Below are 19,512 nucleotides of genomic sequence, written 5' to 3' on the forward strand. Positions count from 1 at the left end.
ATATTGGGAGTGATATTATCCTCTCCCCTCTGGAAGTTGGGGTCAATATCACAGGGGTAGTGTACACCCTCTGGGATGTTGGGACTAATATCATCCTCCCTCCCACTGGATACTAAAAACCATATCACAAGGGGCGTGCACACACACTTCGATATTGGTATGAATACCATCCTCTCCCTCTTTGGATATTTGGTGCCATATTTCAGGTGGGGTATACACCACCTACAATATTGGCAGTAAGATGATTTTCTCCCCGCCCCCCCACCGGATATCAGAAACAATATCACAGGCATTGTGAACAACCCCTGCGATATTTGGAGTAATATCACCGTCTCCCCTCATGATTATTAAGAACAATATCGTAGGGGTGGGGGATGTACACCCCCTTTCATATTTGATATCATCCTCTTCCCCCCTGGTTATTAGGAACAATATCAGGAAGGGATGTACAGACCCTGCGACCTTTGTTGTCATAGAATTGTCTCTCCCCTAGATATTAGGAAAAAATGTCACTGGGGATGTGAACAGCCCTGCGATATTGAGAGTAGTATCATCCTCTGCCCCCTTGCATATTGGGAGCAACATCACAGGTGGGGTGTACTGCCTCTGTGATATTGGGAGTGAAATTTTCCTCTCTTCCCCTGGACATTACGAAGGGTATCAGAGGGGGAGGGTTACATTCCCTGCGATATTCAACGTAACCTTATCCTCTCCCTCCCAGGGTATTCAGAACAATATTACAGGAGGGGAGTACACCCTCTGCGATATTGAGAGTCATGTCATCCTCTCTCCCTGTGGATATTAGGAAGAGTGTCACAGGGCTCTGGAAACCCCCTGCGGTACTGGGAGTAATGTCATCCTCTCTCTCTCTGAATACAGGAAGATTTTCACAGGGGTGTGTACACCCCCTGTGATATTGGGAGTAAGATCATCCTCTCCACCCAGGAAATGACTAACAAGGTCACGGGGGAGTGTACTCCCCCTGCGATATTGGGAGTAATGTCGTCGTCCCCAAACCTGGATGTTAGCAACGAGATCACAGAGGGGCTGTACACACCCTGCCACATTGGATGTAATATGATCCTCTCCCCACCTGGATACTGAGAAAGATACCACAGCGCAGGTATACGTTTCCTACACAGTTGTGAGTAATATCATTCTTTTCCTTTCTGGATATTAGGAAGAATATCACAGGGGTGCTGTACAATTACTTCCATATTGGGATTAATATCCTCTATTTTGCTGGACATTGGGCACAAAAACACAAAAGGGTGTACAACCCCTGCGATATTGGGAGTAATAGTATACTCTCCATCCTTGGATGTTAGAAAACAATATCATCAGGGCTGAACACCCCCCGCGATAATGGGAGTCATGTTTACTCTTTCACAGGCCATTTGGAACAACATCACAGGGGACGTTTACAAACAGGGGTGGTGTACATCCCCTGTGATATTGGGAGTAACATCATTCTCTCCACCTCCAGATATTAAGAACAATATCCCGGCGGGAGGTGGTACACCCCCAGTGATATTGCGAATAATGCCATCCTCTCATTCCCTGGATATTAGGAACAATATCACTGACGGGTGTACACCTTCTGTGATATCGGAAGCAATATCATCCTCTTCCCCCCGGATATTAGAAAAAAATATCACTCACAGTGTACACCCACTATGGTATGAGGATTAATACATTCCTAGGGTATTACGAATAATTTCACAGTCTGTACACACTTGATGTACACTCACTGTGATATTAGGAGTAATATCTACCTAGGAGATAACAAATAACATCGCAGGGTATACACCCACTTTGATATTAGCTGTAATATTTTTCTAAGTTGTTACAAATAGGATCACAGGGTGTACCAACATGGTGTACACTCACTGTGATATCAGGAGTCGTATCTCTGTAATATATTATGAATAATATCACAGGGTGCACACCCACTGTATTATTAGGAGTAAGATCTCTGTAGGATATTACAACTAAGATCACAGGGTGTAGAGCCACCGTGATATTAGGAGCAATATCTTTCTAGGATATTACAAATAATATCACAGGGTGTACGTCCACTCTGCTGTCATAGCTAGGGTTACCCGCCACCACGGCCGGCTAATTTTTTTTTTTTTTATTTTCACTGGAGACGGGGTTTCACCACGTTGGCCAGGCTGGTCTGGAACTCCTGACCTCAGGTGATCCATCAGCCTCGGCCACCCAAAGTGCTGGGATTACAGGTGTGGGCCATGGTGCTGGGCCAGGAGTTATAGATTCAATTCATTTGGAAACCCAGCTCCCATCTTTGAGTGTGCATGTACTTTTATGAAGAAATAATGTCAGAAAACCGAAGGATGATTATAAATATGAAAAGTAACAGGCATGTGAAAAGGTCTTCCGATTGAGAACTATGAGTTTTGATTTCGTTTTCAGATAATGGGGTCCTAGCTCTTGTGTCATTCTTTTACATATTCTACATCAATGGAAGTTGTAGCACCGTGTCAGAATAAAGTAGAGAGTATTTCAAGTCTTCTTAATTTCTTTCAATTAGACAGAGATATTTTTCTAAAAGAGAGAAGGACATTGTCATTGCATTGTATTTTTTCTGAAAAGAGTAGGCCGTATTTTACTGAGATCACAGATTTGTTATATATGACGTTTTGGTCTTCTAATATTCTTCCGTGGATTTTCTCTAAAGTAGTATGTACAGAAAGCCTCTAATAGCTAAAAAGTAAATCACGTAATAATTCTGAGATTTTTGGAATTGTCACAACTGAGAAACATTGCTGGCGGTGTATGGTCCACAAGTGTGAAGTTGTTCCTTGTGAATTGCTCGCATCCAGCATTAAGGGCTGGTTTTTATCTTTTATGTTTCCAATCCTCTTTCCTTCTCCAGGTGTCCAAGACACACAGGGCCACGGAATCTCACAGGTGTCTGAGAATTCCTCCTCCTGGGACTCTCAGAGGATCCAGAACTGCAGCCGGTCCTCGCTTTGCTTTCCCTGTCCCTGTCCATGTATCTGGTGATGGTGCTGAGGAACCTGCTCAGCATCCTGGCTGTCAGCTCTGACTCCCCCCTCCACATCCCCACGTAATTCTTCCTCTCCAACCTGTGCTGGGCTGACATGGGTTTCACCTCGGCCACGGTTCCCAAGGTGATTGTGGACATGCAGTCGCATAGCAGAGTCATCTCTCATGCGGGCTGCCTGACGCAGATGTCTTTCTTGGTCCTTTTTGCATGTATAGCAGGCATGCTCCTGACTGTGATGGCCTATGACTGCTTTGTAGCCATCTGTCGCCCTCTGCACTCCCCAGTCATCGTGAATCCTCACCTCTGTGTCTTCTTCGTTTTGGTGTCCTTTTTCCTTAGCCTGTTGGATTCCCAGCTGCACAGTTGGATTGTGTTACAATTCACCATCATCAAGAATGTGGAAATCTCTCATTTTGTCTGTGACCCCTCTCAACTTCTCAACATTGCCTGTTCTGACAGCGTCATCAATAGCATATTTATATATTTTGATAATACTATGTTTGGTTTTCTTCCCATTTCAGGGATCCTTTTGTCTTACTATAAAATTGGCCCCTCCATTCTAAGGATTTCATCATCAGATGGGAAGTATAAAGCCTTTTTCACCTGTGGCTCTCACCTAGCAACTGTTTGCTGGTTTTATGGAACAGGCATTGGTGTGTACCTGACTTCAGCTGTGTCACCACCCCCCAGGAATGGTGTGGTGGCATCAGTGATGTAGGCTGTGGTCACCCCCATGCTGAACATTTTCATCTACAGCCTGAGAAACAGGGACATACAAAGTGCCCTGCGGAGGCTGCACAGCAGAACAGTGGAATCTCATGATCTGTTCCATCCTTTTTCTTGTGTGGGTGAGAAAGGGCAAACACATTAAATCTCTACATCTGCAAATCCTGCCCCTTAGTCACGTTATTTTTGTGGCTTGATGTCGTTTATTCCTTTCCGCATTTCCTTTGTGAATATTGCTTTCTTAATTATGCCTTTAACTGGAATGGGTGAGGATTCTGGGATCCTTGGTTTAGCAGAAACCTCATGACAGAATCCTCTATACCTAGGCGGCCTCTTTTAGTTTCTGAGCAATAATCCTGTCATCCAGGTGGAATCACAACCATCTTTTTATATACACGAAGTCCTCACTTCGTTTTGGAATTCCCTGAAAACTGACTTTATGGAAACAATGTACAGGAGGTCCTCCAACAGCATTGGCTGTTTAAAGTTGTGTAGTTATACTGTTGAAGAAAAATAAGTGGTTTCACTATACATAATTTTGCTTCAAGGTGAAGTTTCCAAGAGACTTTCAAAGATGTTAAGTGAAGATATACTCTATATCAAATTCATGTCCTCTTCCACAGTTCATGTGGAATTTCTTTATAAACTGCTTCTAGAGAATCTATTTAGGCAGGTTCTGTGTAGAGATCCATGTCGTCGTTCCTTAATCTTGGCTTTGAGTCAAATCACCTGGGGAGCTTAGAAATGATGAGGCCTGGGTCTCAATACCTGAGATTCTCATTTCCTTGCACCTGTGTGAGTGTGTGGATTTTTTTTTTTTCTTTTAAAGCACCAGAGGTGGTTCCAATGACGAAGTTCTTAGAGGCATCAAGCTCCAATAAGTAAAAACAGAAATTAAATGTAATATGATTTCTTCAAATATTATCTTCAAATGCATTTTCCATCAACACCATACAAATGTTTATTATGCTGTTTTTTCTTACCATTTTGCATTTTCTATTTCTTTCTTTTCCTTTTTTTTTTTTTTGAGTCAGAGTTTCACTCTTCTTGCCCAGGCTGGAGTTCAATGGCACGGTCTCGGTTCACAGCAACATCTGCCTCCCGTATTAAAACAATTCTCTTGTCTCAGCCTTCCAAGTAGCTGGGATTACAGGCATGCGCTACCACGCCTGGCTAATTTTTTTTTTTTTTTTTTTTGTATTGTTAACAGAGACAGTGTTTCTCCATTTTGGTCAGGCTGGTCTTGAACTCCCGACCTCAGATTATCCACCCGCTTCCGCCTCCCAAAGTGCTGGGATTACAGGCATGAGCGACTGCGCCCAGCCACCACTTAGCATTTACATTTTACATTTGTGGAAGTTGTAGATTTATACACACATTGATTGCTTCTTTGTTATACACTTGCATGTAGATACGATGGGAAATAGAAAAGAATGAAATGGGCACAGTATCCCTGAAGTTTCACATTCCGAGACATTTTAAAAATATTTGTTTTTCAGAAATTTTTTTCAATGAAGAAACTGTGGTATACACACCCAATGAAGTATTACTCAGCCTAAAAAGGAAGCAACTCCTCTCTGCTGCAGACAAAATGGATGAGATTGCAGGTCTGTCTATTAAATGAAAGAAGGCCGGAACAGAATGACAAATATTTCATGTCCTCACTTCTACGTAGGAAGAAAAAAGGAAACATTGGCCCGGTGTGGTGGCTCAGGCCTGTAATCCCAGCACTCTGGGAAGCGGAGTCGCACGGATCACTTGAGTCCAGCAGTTCGAGACCCGCCTGGCCAACATGGTGAAACCCTGTCTCTACGGAAAACACAAACAATAAGCCGGGCGTGGTGACGCGTGCCTCTAGTCTCAGCTTCTCCGAGGGCTGAGGCCCAAGAAAAGATTGAACTTGGGAGGCGGAGATTGCAGTGAGCCTGGATTGTGCCTGTATACTCCAACCTGGGCAACAAAAAGAGACTCCATCCCACACATACCTACACACAAAAGGAATCTCAGGAAGGTGGAGAGTATAAAGGTGGTTAGCAGACGCTAGGAAGAAAAGGGGTGGGATAGGGAATGAAGACAAGTGGATAATTGGGTCTCAAAATACAGAAAGATGGAATAAGTGAGTTCTAGTGTTTGATAGTACAGTATGAAAATTTTAGTTCACAAGAATTGCTTGCATATTTCCAGATGCTTTGGTAAGAAGCTTCCTAACTTTCTCATTATGATGGTTTTTAAGCTCTTCTCTTTCTGCTCTTGAAATCATGCTGGTTTTTTGTTTTTTGTTTTTTGCTTTGAGATGGAGTTTCGCTCTTGTTGCCCAGACTGGAGTGTCATGGTGTAATCTTGGCTCACCGCAACCTCTGCCTCCTGGGTTCAAGCGATTCTCCTGCCTCCACCTCCCGAGTAGTTGGGATTACAGGCCTGCGCCAGCACGCCCTGTTAATGTTGTATTTCTAGTAGAGACGGGGGTTTCTCCCTGTCGGTCAGGCTGGTCTTCAACTCCTGACCTCTGGTGATCCGCCCGCCTCGGCCTCCCAAAGTGCTGGGATTACAGGGGTGAGCGACCGCGCCCGGCCCATGCTGTATCCTTATCTTTTGTCCGTTGTTGTTTTTTTTTTTGCTATGGAGCCCAGAAAGAACTTCTCACCTATATGTTCACATGATTTTTCACATGAGTGCTAAGAAAGCTCATTGGTGGAAAAGCAGCCTTTTCAAGAAATGGTGTTGGAGAAACTTGATTTCCACATGCAGAAGAATGAAGGTGGACCCTATGTCACACCAGGTGCAAAAATTAACACAAACTGGATCAAAGACCTCACCCCAAGCGCTAAAAGTATGATACGCCTAAAAGAAAACATTGGCCACACTTTCATGATATCAAATTGGGCAATGTTCTCTGGGATATGACACCAAAAGCATAGGCAACAGAAGTAAATTAGATTCCTTGGATTACATCTAAATGACAGACACTTTTGTGCAGCAAAAAACACTTTTAACTGAATGAAAAGATAACCCATGGATTAGGAAAAATATTTGCAAAGCATGTATCTGAAAAGAGGCTGATATCCGTCATATATAAAGAACAGCTAGAGCTAAACAACAAGAAACCCAAAGCATCCCATCAACAATGGTCAGAAGACTCGAGTAGACGTGTCCCTAAAGAAGATATCGTAATGGCCAATAAGCATCTAAAATGATGTTCAAAATCACTCATCATAGGAAAGCGCAAATCAAACCAGGAATGTGATACCACACATTAGGATGGATATGATAAACAAACAGGGATTGGTGAGACTAGAGGGAAGTAGGAATGCTCGAATCTGATCGGAGGGAATGTAAAATCGTGAAGGAACGGGGAAAATAGTATGGCGTGTACTGGAAAAATTAGAAACAGAATGATCAGATGTTCCCGCAGTTGCATTTGTGGGTACCTACCAAAAAGAATTAGAAGCCAGGAGTGGAAGACAGATTTGTGTACACCCATATTCATAGCAGCATTATTCACAACAGCCAAAATGTGGAAGCAACCCAAGGGTTCGTGGACAGATGAATGAAAAAGCACACTGCAGTTCCTTCATACAATGGAAGACTATTCAGCCTTCAAAAGGCAGGCATTTCTGGCCGGTGCGGTGGCTCACGCCTGTAATCGCAGCGTCTTGGAAGACCGAGGTGGGCGGATCACCTGAGGTCAGGAATTCAAGACCAGCCTGGCCATCTTGGTGAAACCCTGTCTCTACTGAAAATGCAAAAAATGAGACAAGCTTGGTGGCGTGTGCCTATATTCCCAACTACTCGGGAGGCTGAGGCACAAGAATAGCTGGAACCCGGGAGGCGGAGGTTGCAGTGAGCCCAGATTGTGCCACTGCACTCCAGCCTGTGCGACAGAGTGAGACTCCATGGAAACACAAAACAAAACAAAGTCAAACGAACAAACAAAAAACAACAAAAAAAACCAGACAGGCACTTCTGACGCAGGCCGCAACATGGATGAACCTTGAGGACATTATCGTCAGTGAAATAAATAAATCCCAAAAGGATAAACAGGCCCAGGCTCAGTGGCTCGCACCTGTAACCCCAGCACTTAGGGAGGCTGAGCCAGGCAGATCACTTCAGGTCAGGAGATCGAGACCAGCCTGGCCAATATGGTGAAAGCTCGTCTCTATTAAAAATATAAAAATTAGCTGGGCGTGGTGGCGCACGCCTGTAATCCCAGCTACTCAGGAGACTGAGACACAAGAATCGCTTGAACCCGCGATGTGGAGGTTGTAGTCAGCCCAGACCACGCCACTGCACTCCAGCCTGGGTGACAGAGAAAGACTCTGTCTCCAAAACAAAAAAAATTAAACACGGTATGATTCCACTTATCTATCAATTGTCAAGAGTAGTTAAACTCATAGAGTTGCAAACTAGAAAGGTGGCCCCCAGGGGTGGGTGAGAGACAGGAATGGAGAGCTTGGTGAATGGGTGGAATTTCCATTTTGAAAGATAAAACTGTTCCGGAGACGATGGCGGTGATGGTTGCTAAACAATGTGAACATGCTTAATGTCATTAAACTGTGAACTGAAAAAGAGTGGAAATTGTAAATGTTTATACTGGCCGTTCTCTATGAACTAATATGTATTTATAATCTTTAATATTTATACGTGGTATGTTTTCCCATAATACAAGATGGAAATTGAAGCAGTTGGATGTTTAAAAAGAAAAGAAAGAAGCGAAGAATACCCACCAGCTTTCTCCTGATTAGAGGAAGAGCCCCAAAGCTTCTATAGACATTCACTTTTCTTCTTTTTGCAATATTATGAGGAAATCCTTAGAGGTTGGGGAACTTGGGCAACTTTGGCTAATGAGGAGCTCTGTGCCTTGAGCCCCCCAGGCCACAGAATAGTCAATAGTAGGTCTGTGCCTCCAGCCCTGCAGTGTGAGGTTGCAGTCCTGTGGACTGCACTCCCGTCACCTTTATCAGGGGTCTGATGTCTCACCCTGTCTTCTTGCCAGCCTTAAGGATGGAGTCGGAGCCTCCATGGTGCACCACGCAGGGAGGACAGTGGATCTGTTCTCTGTGGTCATGCCCCAGCAGAGGGGAGGGACAGTTCAGTGAATGTAGGCAAAAGAAAGTGAGATCAGACACTTACTGTGTCTATGTAGAAAGGAAAGACATAAGAGACTCCATTTTGAAAAAGACCTGTACTTTCAATAATTGCTTTGCTGAGATGTTGTTAATCCATAGCTTTGCCCCAGTCACTTTGAACCAACCACTTTGACCCAACCTGAAGCTCACAAAAGCATGTGTTGTATGAAATCAATGTTTAAGGGATCTAGGGCTGTGCAGGACGTGCCTTGCTAACAAGATGTTTCCAAGCAGTATACTTGGTAAAAGTCATCGCGATTCTCTAGTCTCAATAAACCAGGAGCAAGATACACTGTGGAAAGCCGCAGGGACCTCTGCCCTTGAAAGAGGCTTATTGTCCAAGGATTCTCCCCATGTGATAGTCTGAAAAGTGGCCTCATGGGATTAGAAAGACCTGACCGTCCCCAAGCCCGACCCCCGTGAAGGGTCTGTGCTGAGGGGGATTAGTCAAATAGGAAAGCCTCTTGCAATTGAGAGAGAGGAAGGCCTCTGTCTCCTGCCTGCCGCTGGGAACTGAATGTATCGATATAAAACCCGATTGTACATTTGCTCAATTCTGAGATGGGAGAAAAACGGCCCTATGTTGAGAGGTGAGACGTGTTTACAGCAATGCTGCCTTTTTATTCTTACTCCACTGAGATGTTTGGGTGGAGAGAAACAGAAATCTGGCTTAAGTACACGTCCAGTCATAGTACCTTCCCTTGAACTTCATTATGACATAGATTCTATTGCTCACATGTTCGTTGCTGACCTTCCCCTTATTATCACCCTGCCCTCCTACTACATTCCTTTTTGCTAAAATAATAAAAATAATAATCAATAAAAACTGAGGGAACTCAGAGGCCGGTGCCGGTGCAGATACTTGGTATGCTGAGCGCCAGTCCCCTGGGCTCACTGTTGTTTCTCTATACTTTGTCTATGTGTCTTATTTCTTTTCTCAGTCTCTCATCCCGCCCAACTAGAAATACCCACAGGTGTGGAGGGGCAGGCCACTCCTTCAAGTGAGTGCTGAGGGACGGTCGGGAGCCTTGTTTGTTTCCTCATCCTCAGGACAAACAAGAGAGTGCGGTGGGCAGATGGGAGGAGACCAATATGCAACTCTCTGCTCAGCAGACTGTGGAGTTTCTGTTCTTTGTTGCGCTGGGGGTCTCAGAAATCTTATTCAAAATTTTGCTTTCCTCCCCCACTAGTTGTCCTTCTCATAGACATCTCACCCATGATAGCAGGGAATCAGTCCCTCTAAACTATTCCCTAAGAACAACAAAGAGATTATGAAGGTGATGATGAGGATAAAGAGGATGACAACAGACACCATGGCATCATGAACCCTTACTGAGGGCTTCCTAAAGGCCAGGCTCTGAGCTCTGTGCTCTATGCAGCTTGTTTCATTTCAACTGTGTAGTCTCCACGTTATTAGTGCACATTTCAGGATGATTTTACAGACTAGAAAAGGTGCAATGGATTTTCATGTAGCTTGTACCAGATCACGAAGTCAAAAAAGGCGAAGTCCAATTTGAACCAGTCAGTCTACGTCCAGACACATGGCATTTGGCCAGTCCTCTCCCTGTATCCAACCTGCCCTCTCAAATCCTTGTCACTCAGGCCGATGCCCCTGCTCACTGTGCCCTTCCCTTTGGGGGTTCCTTGGAGACCACAGCTAGACCAGTGGGTGCCACAATCACTGTGTCATGTATAGAAAGAGCAGCTGAGATCACATCAAGGATTCCAGAAAGAATTGGCACAGGATCATTCGGGATGCATCTCTCCCTTGCCCCTGTTCCTGGCTTTCCTTACAGCTCTCGAACTTCCTCAAAGGAGTCATCAATTCGGAGTTTGGCTTCCATTCCTACTAAGGAAGCTGGAAAATATTTCAAAAATGCTCCTCTGATGTGCCTGTGGTTAAGACCTCTGAGCTCTGCTTAAAACTTTTTGAAGCTGGGCGCGTGGCTCACGCCTGTAATCCCAGCCCTTTGGGAGGCTTAGGCAGGCGAATCACAAGGTCAGGAATTCGAGACCAGCCTCGCCAACATGGTGAAACCCTGTCTTTACTAAAAATACAAAAAAAAAAAAAAAAAAAATTGCCAGGCATGGTGGCCTATGCCTGTAATCCCAGCTACTTGGCAGGCTGAGGCAGAAGACTCCTTTAAAGCCGAGAGACAGAGGTTGCAGTGAACCGAGATCACGTCACTGCACTCCAGCCTGGGCAACAGAGCAAGACTCTGTCACAAAAAAATAAGTAAATAAAAATTACGAAAAAAAGTGCTTGGATGGGCTTGGCAAACTTTAGCCATTAGCTCACGTACCACTTTGGAAGGGCATACCTTCAGTCACTTCACCCTTTAATCTCTTTGCTCTAGACTAAAGTTCTGAGAAGAAGTCTAATCGGCTGAGTTGTGTCCATGTGGGCAGTGCAGGAAAGGATGCAGTGGGAGGCGGCTCCAGGGACGTCTTTGTCCTCCATCACGGGGGAGCAGGCACCTGGATTATCCACCCTAAGAAATCTGGACAAAGGAAAAGAGGTTCTCTGAGGAAGGAGACATACAGCCCAAGGAGCTAACCAAGAGGCAAATAGTCATCCTGTCTTGTCATTTTCTTTTACACTGTGTGTACATTATCTTACACTTATCACTTTGTTTTCTTTCTCTCCTTTAATTGCACCCTGCTGCCAAAAGTTAAAATAAAATGAAAGTATTGAGATAGCTCAGTAACTGACTTTTGGTCAATTGCCTTTTCCTATAGTGAACAGCTGCCCAAACGATTGTCTCTGTCACTGGGCAGATTTGCAAGCGTTTGCAGGATCACTCTCTATCCCCCAACACAGGGCTGTGTTACAGCACAATTTAGTTCAGTGTTTTGCTCTCTGCAACAGGGAGGTTCTCATCCATTACAGGATGCAGTAAAAACAGGGGTACCATAAGCAACCACCTCTTTCCTCAACGGTGTGATGAAAGCAAAAGCCAAGTAGCTCCATGTATCCAACTTAAAAATATAAAAATTACACCTGTGGGCTGCAGTTGGAGCTATGGCGGTGCCAGCTGTCACTGGGCCTAGCCCGAGGTGTGGACCTGGGGTCTCCCCAGAAGGGTTGGAGGGGGAGGCTCACGGAGCGTTGGTGGAAGGCGCACAGGATGCTAAAGCTTTACAACAGCCTCTCGGAAGGGGAGGCGGTGGGACTTCCCGCGGGGCCTGACCCGCTGGACCCTACCGATCTGAACGGGGCGCACTTCGACCCGGAAGTTTACGTAGACAAGCTGCCTAGAGAGTGCCCTCTTGCCCAGCTGATGGACAGTGAGGCGGACATGGTGCAGCAGATCCGGGCTCTAGACAGCGACATGCAAACCCTGGTCTATGAGAACTACTATAAGTTCATCCCAGCCACAGAAATTGACAAATAGCATAAAACTGTATGAGGAATTGCAGGAAACCCAGAATTTCCCAGATAACCTTGTAAAAGAAGAACGAAGTTGGAAGACTCACAAAAAATATATATATTATATATATATATATATGTATAAAGTTGTATTTTCATTCTGTTGTAAAAGTTTAGTAATGTCTATTGTGATTTTTCATTTAACACCTGAAAAGATATTTTTAGTTTTCCAAATGTGTGCTTGTGTTTAGCTATCTTCTTGCTGTTGACTTCTAATTTTGTTTCATTATAGTCGGGAAAATGTGGTCTGGACAATGTCAATCGTATAGTGGATTTTGTTGAGACTTCTTTATGGCCTAATATGTGGCCAGTTTTTTTGTTTTTGTTTTTGTTTTTTTTTTGGCAAATTTGCCACATGTGCTTAAAAGGAATGTGGATTATTTGTTATTTTAGGAGAGTTTTTATTTCTCAATAGATAATGTTCTCAGTGTAATTAAAATCTAGCTTTAATTAACAATATGCTAGATCTCTCAAACCTTAGGATGTTAGTCAGTGTAACAATAGACTGCTGCTGAGACGAATAAACCCTGAACTCTCAGTGGGTTGGCACCTATAGCATAGTCTGGTGCAGGGCAGGGGTTCTCCTTGGGCGCCCTTGTCCAACAGTGATTCAGAGATTCTTGAGGTTTCCATCTTTTAATTCTGCCATCTCAGAGATTATCACTTGTAGCCATATGGATAGGGAGAGAGGGAACATAGCTCACACTTGCCTTTGATAACTTTGGCCCAGAAGTGATTTCTTACATTCCTATTGGTGGAAATGCAGTCACATGGTTCCAAACTAACTGCAAGTGAGGCTGGGAAATGTAGTCTTTCTGCATGTCCAGGACGAGGAGTGGTGTGAACACAGCATTGTCTTTGACACACTAAGCATGTGCTGAAGAGTTCTTACTCTCATAGGAGGTTTGTCTGTCCTGTGTAACTTTCTCAGTTTTTGCTTAGATAGTTTCAGGCAATGTTGTTTGGTGCATTCAGCTTGATGATTATGTCCTCTTGGCAAAGTAGTCAAAATTCCCATCAGTTTGAATGAAAGTGTTTTACAGATAGGTCAGGAAATGTTAATACTTTAAAAGGCCCTTCTATTCCTACACTGTACAGATAAGAACAACAGAGTCCTAGAGAGAGGAGGTCAGGGGTCTCACTCATGAGTGGCAGAATTGAAACCAACATGGCAGTAACTTTGCCTTTCCCCCATCATGTTGTTCTCCCTCTATCTTCACTCTGCTGATTTCTTCACTTGCTCCATACAGACCTCCCAGTGCCAAGTGTATAAGTGTGTCCGAAATTGGTGGGTTCTTCGTCTCACTGACTTCAAGAATGAAGCCACAGACCCTCCTGGTGAGTGTTACAGTTCTTAAAGCTGGCGTGTCTGGAGTTTGTTCCTTCTGATGTTCGCATGTGTTCGAAGTTTCTTCCTTCTGGTGGGGTTCGTGGTCTCGCTGGCTCAGGAGTGAAGCTGCAGATCTTCTCAGTGAGTGTTACAGCTCATAAAGGCAGTGTGGACCCAAAGAGTGAGCAGCAACCAGATTTATTGCAAAGAGCAAAAGAACAAAGCTTCCACAGTGTGGAAGGGGACCCCAGCGGGTTGCCACTGCTGGCTCTGGCAGCCTGTTTTTATTCTCTTACTTGGCCCCACCCACATCCTACTGATTGGTCCATTTTACAGAGAGCCTGAGTGGTCTGTTTTGACAGAGTGCTGATTGGTGCGTTTACAATCCCTGAGCTAGACACAAAGACACCCCACGTCCCCACTAGATTAGCTAGATACAGAGTGTCCACACAAAGGTTCTCCAAGTCCCCGCCCTAGTAGCTAGATACAGAGTGTCGATTGGTGCATTCACAAACCCTGAGCTAGACACTGGGTGCTGATTGGTGTGTTTACAAAACTTGAGCTAGATACACAGTGCCAATTGGTGTATTTACAATCCCTTAGCTAGACATAAAGGTTCTACAAGTCCCCACCAGACTCAGGAGCCCAGCTGGCTTCACCCAGTGGATCACACACAGGAGCCGCAGGTGGAGCTGCCTGACAGTCCCTCTCCATGCGCCCAACCTCTTCAGCCCTTGGGTGGTCGATGGGACTGGGCGCCGTGGAGCAGGGGGCAGTGCTCATTGGGGAGGCTCGTGCTGCACAGAAGTCCACACAGGGGGGAAGGCTAAGAAATGGTGGGCTGCAGGTCCTGAGTCCTGCCCCGTGGGGAGGCAGCTAAGGCCCGTCGAGAAGTCGAGCACAGCAGCTGCTGGCCCAGGTGCTAAGCCCCTCACTGCCTGGGCTGGCAAGGCCGGCCGGCAGCTCCTAGTGCAGGGCCGCCAAGCCCATGCCCACCTGGAACTTCAGCCGACAGGCAAGCAGCATGCATAGCCCCAGTTCTGGCTCACGCCTCTCCCTCCACACCTCCCTGTAAGCTGAGGGAGCCAGCTCCAACCTTGGCCAGCCAAGACAGGGGCTCCCACCGTGCAGCTGCGGGCTGAAGGGCTCCTCAAGTGCCGCCAAAGTGGGAGCCCAGGCAGAGGAGGCCCCGAGAGTGAGCGAGGGATGTGAGGGCTGCCAGCATGCTGTCACCTCTCATAAGGAGTGATTAATCTGAGCTTCTCCAGAAAGTCCATTCCTGGTAGGCACTGGGAATAAGAAATCTCAGAGTATAAAAAAAAAATCAAGTGGTAGCACTATTGTGAATGACTCCCAAATTAGATCCTTTACCTTTTTTTTTTTCATGAAGCACAGTTGCCCAAAACACGCTTAGCCTGAGATGAAGCACATATTAGAGAAAGGTTCTCTCTATAGCATTATGTATTACTCGAATGAGCATTAAAAAGAGGAGACGGGACATGCTCTCTCTAGCTATTATTACCTCCACTATAGAGTTGGCATACACAAGCTCATTATTCCATTATGTTTTATTCCACAAAATAACTTTAATGTTGAAGCTTAAATTGAATTCGTTAAAACATCTTTGTCTCCAGCATAATGTTCCCCAAGTGTCTCCTTGGTGCCTGAATTTTCTCCAGAATTATAGTGCTGAAGCTATGGAAATGGTGAAATTATATGCAATCTGCAAAACAATGTGGCTATAACGTGGTAATTGGCCTTCCACATAATTAAAGGAACATTTCCTCATCAGAGCTGTTCCATCAGAGACCCAAAGGCTATCGTTGTACAAATCACCCACTTAGGAAAAGCTTTATTCCCAGTAGCCTCTAAAAATCTGGTTATGCAAACAGATTTGCTTATTCAGTAACATTAATGGCTTCTCATAGTTAAAAAGTCATCAATGTGTTTGACCTAAAATCTGTTTCCTCCGTGACCAAGTACCATTTTTATTTTGACAGTTAGGAGCCTTTTGACTCTTTCACAGCTGGCATGAAGGCACAGGGAGGGAAATCTCAAAAACCAACAACCTGTGTATTCCCAGACTGTTAATCAATAGAAAATCACTTCAACTGGATTAGGGTCTTGTACCTGGCAGAAACGCTCTTATGGACATTGGAATTGGATTTTTACACTTGATATGACACCTCCTTGAGTCAGATCAGATTCGTGTTTGATAGACTCTTGACAAAAAATTGCTCCAGGGTCTGTGCGGTCACTAAGGCCTTTTTGTTGTTGTTGTTGTTTTAAAAGCAGCATTAAATGTTTTCATGAAGACCTTCCCAGCAGAGATTTTATTGGGAATATGGTCTTTAGCTCTGGTCCTGAATAACTCACACTGAGGAAACCTCTAACAAGTGTTTTATTGGAAGATGTCTGATGGATGGTTGGTTTTAATAACAAATCTCTTCCCTTTTTCTGTCCCCTGTGTTCTATTCTCCTTTCTCTACACATTATTCTGGGAGGATTCACCTATTCCCAAAGTCCTTTCCTCTTTATTTCCATTCCAGAGCTCTCTGTATAACTCCAGGCTGATGAATCCAACGGCCCAGTTGTTATCTCCACTTGGCTGTCTTTCTTGCATTGACCTCATCTTACCTTGCCTCTCCTGATTTCCTCTTCTGCCTGGGCTCACCACGTCAGATTCACACCACCATCCACCCAGCTTCCAAAACACCTGGGCCTCCTCCTTCATTCCTCCCTCTTTCTCAGTCCAGTTAGTCTACTGTCTCCTCTCCATCCTCACTGCCACAGCCTTGGTCCAGCCAACCATCTTGTCTCACTTGGTGTATTGCAGCCCCCTACCTGGTCCACTCACCTCCCACTCTCCTCCAGCCAGACTGCTCTTTTTATAGCACAAAGTGGATCATTACTCCCCTGCTTAAAAACATCTACTGTCTCCCTTTGTCTGCAGGATAAACACGACAAAGAGCCTTTAAGATTTGGCTCCAACTTACCTCTATATTGGTCACTTTTTATAATTATATGAACATCTCTCAGCTCCTCACCCTCTCACGTCTCGATTTTTGCACATGCTCTTCCCTCTGCTGGGAATGATCTTCCACACCTCTCCTATCAACCTGGCTAGTTCCTACCATTTTCTAGTCTTCAGCTGAGGAGTCCTGTGGTGGAGAAGGATTTCTCACCACCTGATAGAGATTGCATGCCCACCCACCTCCGGGCATTTATTTATTTATTTATTTATTTTGACGGAGTCTGGCTCTGACCATGCAGGCTGGAGTGCAGTGGCGCGATCTTGGCTCACTGCAATCTCCGCCTCCAGGGTTCAAGCAATTCTCCCACCTCAGCCTTCTGAGTATCTGGAATTACAGGTGCCCGCCACCACATCAGGGTAATTTTTTTGTATTTTTGGTAAAGACAGGATTTCACCATGTTGGCCAGGCTGTTTTCAAACTCCTGGCCTCAAGTGATCCACCCACCTTGGCCTCCCGAATTGCTGGGATTACAGGCAAGAACAACTGCACCTGGCCAATCGAGTGCCCCTTCTATTTGCTCCCATTGCCCCAGGCATACTGTCACCATAACTCTTACCATTCTGAGTTGAAAATGTTTTTCTTTTTGCTTTTTATTTCTCTCATTAAATGCAAAGCTCATTGAAAAGAGGACAGTGGTTGTTCACTGTTGTACTCCTAACCTTTGACTCAGTGTCCTGAGGTTGGCTCTAGATCTGTGCACACATGTTCAGACATTGGAGCACATCTTGTCTAGCACCTCTTTTGAGGTGGCTTAGAGAAAAGTCAGTAGGTACTTCCCCAAGGATGAAACAGAAGCTTCACCTAAACCAGTTCTTCAACTTCAGCCTGCAATAGAATCCTCTGAGAGCTTGTTAAAAATACAGTCTCCTAGAGCCCACTCTTCAAGAGTCGGTGAGTTGCTTCATCATCAAAATATATACAGAATTCAGGCAGTCTTCAGCGCCAGCCTGGTCTGAGCCTCTGTGGACTCCCACCTGCAGAATCTCCCTGCTGGTCTCCTTGCTTCTGCTCTTACCTTCTTATTACCCATTCAAGTAGCCAGGGTGATACTTGTAAAAAAAATTTTTAATTTGTTTGAGATGAAGTCTCACTCTGTTACCCAGGCTGGAGTGCAGTGGTGCTATCTCAGCTCGCTGCAGCTCTACCTCCTGGTCTCAAGCCATCCTCCCACCTCAGCTTCCTGGGTAACTGGGACCACAGACATACACCGCCACACCCGGCTATTTTATGTATTTTTTGTAAAGACACGGTCTTACTATGTTGCCCAGGCTAGTCTTGAACTTCTGTGTGCACCCACCTCAGCCTCCTGCATTTTTAGGAGGCCTCTCTTCTAGAGATTTTGATGCAGAAGGCCTGGGTGCCTCATGTCTCCTCCCATCTCTCTCTGTCTTTCTGTCTCTGTCTTTCTCTCTCTTTCTCTTTGCCTTATAGCTGCCCTGGGGACTAGACTCTGCCTTAGGCATCCCTCTGACTCTTGTTTGCTTTTACACTGAGGCTGCTTTAAGTTGCACCTTGATCTGAAGCCTTGGGCTTCTGTTCCTATTCCTTGCTTTTGTTGGAAGGGCCGTGCAGATTCTTGACAAATTGCAAAGGTGCCCACGAGCTTCGAAGTCCCCAAGAACCAAACCAGATGACAAACAAAGATGCAGCCCACAGCTGGGGAGACAGATTTCATGTCCACACTGAGACTCCAAGATGCTGAACTGAAATCCACCCTGGAACCTGTTTTCTCTCTCATTTAAGCTCAATGTCACCTGGGGGCTTGCAGGGCAGGGCTGGTGACCATTCACAAGGCAAAGATGCTTTGAGATGACAACTGAGAATGGTGTGGTGGTTGACAGATGGCATGTCAGAGCAGAGACTAACATGGAAAGAGAAACTCAGCCCTTGGGGGGAATGTGTGATGCTGGCAGCCACGCAGAGGGCTTTTCCTGCGAGCTCTTGCACAGATGCAAACAGCCAGGAGGTTTTGCTTTCTGAGCCTGAGTGGAAGCATGTTCCTCCCTGCACATTGCCGCTCTGCAGCAAATGTTTATTCCTGTTGCATTAATTAAAAGTGCTTACCAGGCCGGGCACGGTGGCTCAAGTCTGTAATCCCAGCACTTTGGGAGGCCGAGGCAGGCAGATCACAAGGCCAGGAGATTGAGACCATCCTGATTCACACGGTGAAACCCCATCTCTACTAAAAATAAAAAAAAATAGCCGGGCATGGTGGCGGGCGCCTGTAGTCCCAGGTACTTGGGAGGCTGAGGCAGGAGAATGGAATGAACCCAGGAGGGAGGGCTTGCAGTGAGCCGAGATTGTGCCACTGCACTCCAGCCTGGATGACAGAACAAGACTCCGTCTCAAAAAAACAAAGTGCTTACCGAAGGGGTTTGAGGGCAGTGGTGACAGTGTGAATTATGGCTTTGCCGGCTGCCAGTGGAGCCAGCCGGTCTGCGCAGCCGTGCAAGGGTGTTTTGAAAAGTGGCTCAGCCGGCCAGGAGTGACTGGCTGTAAATATTGCTGCCACAACATCTCGTAGCCTGATTGGGGCCGTGTTTGCAGAACCCCTAAACCACTACACTTGTTCAGGCGTAAAAATAAGCTTACTTTTTTGTTTTGTTTTGTTTTGTTTTATGAGATGGAGTCTTGTTCTGCCACCAGGTTGGAATGCAGTGGCATGATCTTGGCCCAATGCTACCTCTGCCTCCTACGTTCAAGTGATTCTCCTGCCTCAGGCTCCCGAGTAGCTGGGACTACAGGGGTATGCCATCATGGCCAGCTAATTTTTGAATTTTTAGTACAGACGGGGCTTCACCATGTTGGCCAGGATGGTGCGATCTCTTGACCTC

At 45.4% G+C, this 19,512-nt stretch overlaps 1 pseudogene; it reads left to right on the plus strand.

Annotated features, from left to right (window-relative positions):
• Positions 1–999: 999 nt before the first annotated feature.
• On the plus strand, positions 1,000–8,347 carry LOC117981350 (putative gustatory receptor clone PTE01; annotated as a pseudogene).
• Positions 8,348–19,512: the final 11,165 nt, after the last annotated feature.

Source organism: Pan paniscus, chromosome 7, assembly GCF_029289425.2.
Source record: "Pan paniscus chromosome 7, NHGRI_mPanPan1-v2.0_pri, whole genome shotgun sequence".
In the NCBI taxonomy this organism is placed as follows: Eukaryota; Metazoa; Chordata; class Mammalia; order Primates; family Hominidae; genus Pan; species Pan paniscus.